This window comes from Cupressus sempervirens, chromosome 10, assembly GCF_028749045.1.
Source record: "Cupressus sempervirens isolate cs-2001-9-10 chromosome 10, ASM2874904v1, whole genome shotgun sequence".
NCBI classification, from domain to species: domain Eukaryota; kingdom Viridiplantae; phylum Streptophyta; class Pinopsida; order Cupressales; family Cupressaceae; genus Cupressus; species Cupressus sempervirens.
The window spans coordinates 158,700,229-158,709,164 of record NC_143127.1 but is presented as its reverse complement, the minus strand read 5'-3'; the positions used below and the strand labels follow the sequence as shown (position 1 = coordinate 158,709,164).

The 8,936-nt window shown below is 33.0% G+C and overlaps 1 pseudogene across 1 annotated transcript; it reads left to right on the top strand.

Moving 5' to 3' along the window:
* Positions 1–2,819: 2,819 nt before the first annotated feature.
* On the top strand, positions 2,820–5,077 carry LOC149533066 (UDP-glycosyltransferase 72B1 pseudogene; annotated as a pseudogene). Its single transcript, XR_016356676.1, has one exon. The product of XR_016356676.1 is annotated as a UDP-glycosyltransferase 72B1 pseudogene (transcript).
* Positions 5,078–8,936: the final 3,859 nt, after the last annotated feature.

Below are 8,936 nucleotides of genomic sequence, written 5' to 3'. Positions count from 1 at the left end.
TATCAAATCATCACTAACCTAATGCTAGCCTTCAAGTGTAGTTCTTGATCGTTCTTATTTGCGATTTATGTTGATTCAAGAAAACTATGAAGTCGTTTGGCACATTTGTCATCTGTAGCTTTATCTTTAAATTCTAAGTTTGAATACATTTTATTGAAAAATCAAATACACCCATCATACGAGGGAGCTGCCCCTCTGAAACGTAGAGGAAGGTTGTAATTTGATAGTGATTATTTGCAATCTCTCCAACTGTTGGCATAGTTGGCACAGTTGTCACTGTTCACAGGGCGAACAAGGTCATTTTCAGAAGTAACTATTATAGTGACAAATCTGTTTACCAACAAATATATGAATGACTTAGATATAGTGAAGTTGTTTGGTATATGAATGACTTAACTATTAAAATGATAAAAAGATGTGTTAGATTAGAAGATTATGGTTCAACTATATCAAAAATGTAAATAGCTATACATTCAAATATTTATAATTAGATATATTAATTTTTCAAAGATATAAGATTTATATAATGCATACTTAATTATTTTATTTTAGAATAGAATTAAAAAATAAAAAATTATGCATATATCAAATATGAATATGAATAAATATTTAAAAAAGCTGTAAATATCTTTTAATCAAAAAATTATGCATATAACAAATGTGAATATGCATAAATGTTTAAAAGAAATATAAATACATTAAATAAAATAGAAATCTTTTAATATTTTATTTGAAAACCTACACTTGCAAATTGTTTAGCATAAAAGTAAAAATATGTCATTTCAATAAATAAGTTTTGTTAAAATAAAAAATTAAAACATTATAAAGTTATCCAACCTAAATTTAAAGAGCTGAATAGTGTGATTGGACATCACAAATATGTCAGTTATCCAGAGAAGTCACGTTGCAAATATGTGGCCCCAATATGTTGCACCGAAAGATTACCTCTCCAATAGCATATCATTATGAAAAGATTACAGACATTATATTGTGGTTGAGATTGATTTATGTACTCTGGCTGCCTTTCCAACTCGCTTATCTTGTCTGGGTGAAGCCTCTGATTTCTGTTCAATGTTTTCAATTTCTTTTCAAGTAATTGAGGCCCCCATTGATGGAGAAACCTCATGTTGCCATCTTTCCAATGAGCGCAGCAATGGGTCATCTGCTTCCAGTGCTCCAGTTTGCAAAGAGGCTCTGTGAGTTTCATGGCTTCTCCGTCACTCTCATCATCAGCAGGTGGATGTGGAAATCCCAGCAGCCCCTTGTGCTTCATTTTATTTTCTTAATTCAGTGTGGTTAAGGATGATTTTTAGCTTAGTTGTGCATTCTGTTACAACATTGCATCTATCTATTTATCAACACATAGTTGGTAGCATTGATATAGTTTAATTATATAAAATAAAATCAATTGTTTTTATATTTATTTGGGAGAGTAGCAGTGTCAAATATAATTTTTATTCTATTTAAATTTTTTTTATTTTAGTTCTATAGCTAATCAATCTTTATTAGATTTGATAGTTGGTTATTTGTTGGAATCAATTAATTTGGTTGAGTTCTACACTTATATCTTGGTTTGAGGAATGACTATTATGATTGTCCTATACTTATAATCTCCATTTACTATTAATACTATTCAAACAATCTCTTTCAAATATTAGAAATATAAAACTTAATAATTTAGACTTGGTAGTTAATCACTTGTTGAAACCAATTTTGTTGAATTTCACACTTAAACATGGTTTGAGGAATGACTATTGTAATTATCCCATCCTTATAATCTCCATTCACAAGTAATACTATTCAAATAATCTTTGTCATATAATAAAATATAAACATTAATAATTAAGTTTAAATTTCTTAAAAACATAAATGAAAATGAAAATTCAATTTAAATACTACTTTTAGTAAAGGAACTTACAAACTAAATACTAAAGTACAAATAAAAATAAAAATTGAATGAAAGACTAATTAAAAAATAACAATTTTTTTTTTAAACATAATTTTTAAAATAAAATTGAATAAAATAATAAAATTTTAAACTTAGATCATTCATAAATGTAATATAGATTTTATCTTATAGAAATAAAATATTTAATTAGACTTATTGTGCAATACCTATTTTTAATAGGATCGAACAATTAATAATATCATATTTCTACAATTCATTTCTAATGATATTTTTGCTTCTAAATTTGATTGTGTATGTTTTTTTTGATGCCAATGTTTTGGATTACAGTCTGTGATCCATCGTCATAATGAAAGAAGGATGTCAGATGCACTTCTAGATTTGATTGTGTATGTTTTTTTGACACCAATATTTAGGATCACAATCTGTGATCCATAATCATAATGAAAGAAGGATGTAAGATGCATGCAAACTAGAGTGGCCAAGGAGAATAAAAAGGTAAGAAGAGAGAGAGCACGTAACACGAAGAAGAGAAAGAGAGATAAAAAGTAGAATTATTAATAAAAATGCCTCTACACCAGTAACTATGTGAGAAAGAGAGATAAAAAATAGAATTATTAATAAAAGTGCCTCTATACCAATAACTATGTGTTATGTGCTGTCTCTCTTCTTACCTTTTTATTCTCCTTAGCCACACTAGTATGCATGCATCTTACATTCTTCTCTCATTTGATGATTGATCATAGAGTGTGATCCGAAATATTGATATCAAAAATATACACAATCAAACTCAAAATTCAAAATTGATTGAAACTTATTGTTCCATTATATCTTTTAAGAGTCTTCATAGTTCCTTAAGAGAGAGGACAGCTAGAATAGATAGTAACCCAAACTTTAAACTACAAATAGAAGGCAAATTCCAACTGATTCAATAATCACGACAATAGAGTATAAATATGCATTTGACCTTACATAAACGAGAAGTCTATTATGGAATGATATATTCACCTCCTATCTACCAGTCAATCTTCAACGGCTAGTCGTCCCTCCTCAATCTCTTACGTTTAGTAATGTGTACAACGGTCAAAAAGTTTTTTTGCATTCAGCCACACAGCGACAACAGAACGTTGCGTCTGTCTTTCTACTTCCCATAAAATACAAACTTCATATTGTGATTAATTGCATCTCTACTAGATAGTCATTGAAATGTTGTTTCACAGGGTTCATGTATTTTAATAATCAACGAAAATTGAAGTGTTCAATATGTGACATATAAACTTATGAGCCCCTCGCTGTTCCTTGAGATGGATGAATGTATAAAAACATACACGGCATGCCGTCCGTATGAATAAAACTCTCCAGGCTGCTAAAAATATAGCGAGTGGTGCTAGCAATTTACAAATTCCAATATCAGTAATTAGTTGCCTTCGATGGAGAAGCCACACGTCGCCATATTTCCCCTGAGCGGAGGGATGGGCCATTTCCTTCCATTAGCTGAGTTCGCAAAGAGGCTCTGCGAGATTCATGGCTTCTCAATCACCCTCATCATCAGCAAGTGGATGTGGACGTCCCAGCAACCCCTTCTGCTCCAAAAATTGGCCTCCTCTGCTCTGGATATCCGCTTTGCAGAGATCCCCGACGTCACTCTCGATGAAGATGAGCAGAAGATGGAATTGGAAACACGCGTTTCCAACTTCTTGCTGAAAACAAAGCCTCACATTGAAAATATTTTGCAATCGTCCCGCTCATCTTCGCCCATCTCTGCTTTTATTACAGACCACTTCTGTACGGAACTGCTTGACGTCACCACCAACCTGAAGATGCCAGGTTATTTATTCGTTCCGGGCTCTGCTGCTTCTGTTTGCTTCATGTTACATCTTCCAAACCTCCTTTCGGAGTTTACCGGGGTTTCATTTAAAGACGCGGATTTTGAAGTGGAGGTACCGGGGCTTCCGCCGATTCCTACAAGAGATCTGCCTACTCCCCTACAGGAGAGGTCCGAATCATGGTTTAAATGGTTTTTAAACCATGGGTCCCGTTTGAAGGAAGCATCAGGCGTTTTCATAAACACCTTTACAGAGCTTGAGGAGGAAGCCATGGAAATCCTAAGCAGTCCTACAAACCCTCCAATCTATTCAGTAGGCCCCTTGATGTTCACAGAGTCTGAACCCACCGATGACTCTAACTGCCTCAAATGGTTGGATCAGCAGCCTCCCTCCTCCGTTCTGTTTGTGGCATTTGGAAGCTTTGGCATTTTGTCGAGGGAGCAGATTACAGATCTGGCAATTGGACTTGAAGCCAGCGGCCACCGATTCTTGTGGGTGCTGCGCGGGCACAAAACAGGGGACTCTTCTTCTCTGGAAACTGACATTTCTCAGCTTTTACCGGAGGGCTTTGAGAGTCGAATCTGCGACCGTGGGCTCGTGCTTCCCAATTGGGCTCCTCAAATACGGATCCTTTCTCACCCGTCTACCGGAGGCTTCCTTTCCCATTGCGGGTGGAATTCTACACTGGAAAGCGTATGTCATGGAGTTCCCATGATCGCCTGGCCCCTGCTTGCAGAACAGGGGTTAAACAAGGTCATACTGGTGAAACAGATTGAGGTAGCTATAGAGTTGAAGATGGACAAGGAGGGATTTGTGAAGAGAGAAGTGGTGGAAAGGGCAGTGAGGGAATTGATGGAAGGAGAGGAGGGAAGAAGGGCGAGGGAGAAAATGAAGGAATTGAAGGAGAAGGCGAAGATTGCTATGATGGAAGGAGGGAGCACAATCAAGGCCACAGCCCGTGCAGCCACAGATTTATCAGCCTCGACTTGAAATGTTAAATGATCATACAAATTTGCGAAAACTGAGTACCAACAGTTAATGTAATCCTCTCAAGGCTCTAGTATCGTATCCATTCCACGGTAAGAACTATGCCTCTGAAACTATTATTACTACAAGTATCAAGCGTACTATTTTAAAGATGAGAAATTTATTAGGAAATCACAGAGTTAGGTATATGTCAAATTTGAAGTTTAGAAATTAATTAGCAAATCATAGAGTCAGGTATGTGTCAAATTTGAAGTGTAGACATCAATCAGCAAATCACAGAGCCATAGATCACATTTGCAGTGTACGTTTTATGGAACATAGAATGTTCATAGTAATGAAGTTCAATTTTTAAAGTGAATTTTAGTTGTCTGCTCTCCAGTTGATTCAGCTGATCAATTCGCTCGTCAAACCTCCATGCACTCATTGTATTTTTGTTGGAAACGTACAGTATTAAATCTCATGTAGTTTTGGTCTTCGTATAAACGCATGTTTTATCACAGATAAGAGTTTTTAAATAAAAACGATATATTTTGGAAGAGTTGAATGTTAGTTTTAACTTCTCTTGAAAAATATTAAACATCGTACTCTATTTTCATTACAAGATACAAAATTGGTCTTTACACAAAGAAACAAAATTACAAGTGTTCTAAATTGCTTTTCAAACTTTCACATATTCATTATATTTTTGTTGCAAACACACAATATTAAATCTCATGTAATTTTGGTGTCTTTGGGTATAAACACGTGTTTTATCACATATAACAGTTTTTAAATAAAAGTGATAAATTTTGGAAGAGTTGAATGTTAGTTTTAACTTTTATTTTGAAAAAGATTAAACATCATCCTCTATTCTCATTACAAGATATAAAATTGTTCTTTATATGTAAAGAAGTAAAACTACAAGTGTCCCAATCAGTGGTGAGATTTGAAATCAACAAAAACATCTATTATAATCAATGGTGAAATTGGAAACAATTGAAAACATCAAATTAGGGTTTCTATAGCTTGTATGTATGTCATAGGTCTTCTCTAAGATGCTCTTGACTATCTTGCATCTACATATTGATCATACTAAATTTGAAAAAGGACACATCAATTTCTACTGACACATTATCCATGTTTATTGATTTTGCTATAGGCAAATAACAAATCTAACAAGTGCAAGAGAAAATGCACAATTCAATTATGAATAAATTGACTATTAATGCTATGTATCCCTTGCGAATGAAGCACACAGAGTCAAGTGTTAGTAATTTACTGCTGCAGAATTTAGGTCATAGGAATAATCACCAACTTTAAGGGAAAAAGGATTTATAAGAAATGTACATAAACAACCTTGGTAGTAAAGAATTATAAATATTATTAATTTACATTGTGTTACAATTGATTATAGATGAAGCAAATGTACATACATAGATTACAAATATTACATACCACGAATTACATAGATTACACACCACAAATTACACATATTACATACCATAAATTACATAGATTACATATGGCTTATTTTTATTTTGTTTATTTATCAATATTTAAGATATTGCATGTATGACTTAATTTTATTAACTATTTAAGAGATGTCTCCTATTCCCTTTTCAATTATTCACAAAGTTGCCAGTAGCATATGTTTCATGATTTCATCTTTACATTTGACAATAGGACAATGTTGATGTATAACTATGTAGTTATGATAAGCTATTAACACAAAAGATTTGAAGAGCTACATTGCATGAGTAGCTATGTAGATAGTATGTGACATGATCTTAGGTTCTCAATGTGGCATATTGTTTCTCCTTGATGTCATCTGTCAACGACCTGCATACATTTTGTTGGAATAAGTGTTAGTAACTATGTATTAAAATTGTAGTATGCTTAGATTTTTTATTTTTTTTTCAATCAAGTGAAAAGTAGTTTACTTATATTTTTTAATCATATTTTGTCATTGTTCAACAAGAGAGGAACTAGTGATTTTATTGTTTTGATTTGGAGTGAAATGTTCTCTTATGGAAATGTTGTTTAAGATGAAGAAAATGCTTGATTTGTCCTCTAGGTATTCTTCGGTTGTGATGTTTCCAATGTTTGAGATCATTTGTAAAATAATCAATTCATCAATTGAGCAACATTTTTTTAAAAATATTTGTGAGCACTATTTTCAAATGGAGTTGGTACACATAGCTGACATCTTTCTCTAATTTGATACTGTATGTAATTTCTTCTTCTAGAACACCATAGCTATTAAATTTGTAGTCATATTGTGGACAAGATACAATGAAAGGAATGGAAAATGCATTGGTGACCTTTAGAATTTCATTCACCTGGCACATGCATTTTGTTATGGATGTAGCACTTGATTCATAATATGAAATTGAAAAAATTGACCATGCTCACATGAAAAGTTGGTTGCAAGATCCCTTTTAACATTTGTAGTGTTCTTTTATTGTTCAACTTGCAGATGTATATGGATCATTTTGTTTTCAATGTGTTTTTGTAACAAGGCCCTAGAACAATATTTTCAGACAATAGTGCATATATTCCAGATCTTTGGACTTGTTCTTTTATAGCCAAGTAGTGGTGGTGATGAAGGGTGCTCCCCTTAATACCATAAACCCATAACAGAAACAAAGAAACAATAGAAAATGCAAGAACAAAATATTGACTTCTTATTATCACTACAAATGCGAAATTATAGAATTCACAAGTACAATATGTTAACCCACATGGGCGCCTTCATTATAGTAATCTGCTAGACAATGCTGCGAACTACACCTAGAGCTGTCCTAGACAATGTTCAAGCCTTTCTTAAATAGGAAATTTTATGCTGCCCAGGAAGGTTCTAGACATTAAAACTTAATACATAGGGCCGACATACTCTAACAATACATATAGGGTCAACCAAATACATCTTTGACAATTATTATTTTAGATATTTCTGGTAGCCCAAATTTGGAATGCCATAACTCTAGAAATGTTGCTCTGATTGACTATTATAACCACATTTTGAAAATGCCAACTCTTGACCTACAAACTCTAAACATCACTAGTGTCCTTTCGTCAAGTTTTTGGATCTCATCTGGGCACTCTAAGGCCTCCAATGGTGAGCCTAAAGATTTTTCTGCAAATTTTTTCCATTGAAAATCTGCAATAACTTTGTCAATACTTAAGCTATTGAGCAATGAGATTTTTATGGTAGGCTTATAACTCTAAAATGAACCTTCCTGTAGAAAATGAGAACATTTCGAGCTCATACAAAAGAGTTACTAAAAATAGCAAGTTCCTAGAAATAGCAACCCCCTGTCTACTAGTCCTTATTAAAATAGAAAAAAATGAAATAAAAATATTTTTGGGTAGTTATGAGAAATAGCAACCCTCCTATCTACTAGTTCTTATTAAAATAAAAAAGATTGAAATAAAAATATTTTTGAGTACTTGCATCAAGTGGTCAATTCTTGGTTGGAGTTGAAGCTTTTGACAAGAAATATTGTTAGTGTTGTTGGATTTTGATGTTAAATATCAATGCATTAATTATTGACAACATTTGAAATTTGTCAACATTTAGTGATTCAAGTTATGTTACCTTTTCTTTTTCTACACCTATATTGTCCCTAAAATCAATTGCATATCTAAAGGCCAATTTATTTGTTGTAATAACCAATACTCCAATTGTTCTAATGACATACTCATATGTGCTATTGAGGAGATGTTTGATTGTTGTGCTTGGAATAAAGTTGTTATCTGTATATAAATGTGAGATGCAATAGTCTATGTTGTACTTATTTCTTTAATGATAAGGATGCAATCACACTACAGTCATATTCTATATTCGGTGCAATTTCTAAACCTATTATGGAAATTCCCATGCCAAGTATTATCTTGTACTTTTATTCTTGCACAAGCATGTTATTGATATTTAGTTTTATTGTCATCTTGACTTTTGAATCCATTAAGCTGACACACAACACCTACTGTGTTTTGTTTACTTTGTTGAGATGGGATTTGTACATGACGAGCATATGTTCTTCAAACATGTTTCTAATCTTTCTTGCATTAAGGTCTTTGGTAGATACAATGCCAACATTTCTTACTTTAGTCTTGACAAGATATGATAATCAGTGTGGTATTCAATGATGAATAAATTTGAGATGTGTAGATGTGAACAGACATACTTTCTTATTGCTCCGTATTTCCTTGTCTCTATCCACTTGCCTAGACTCTTG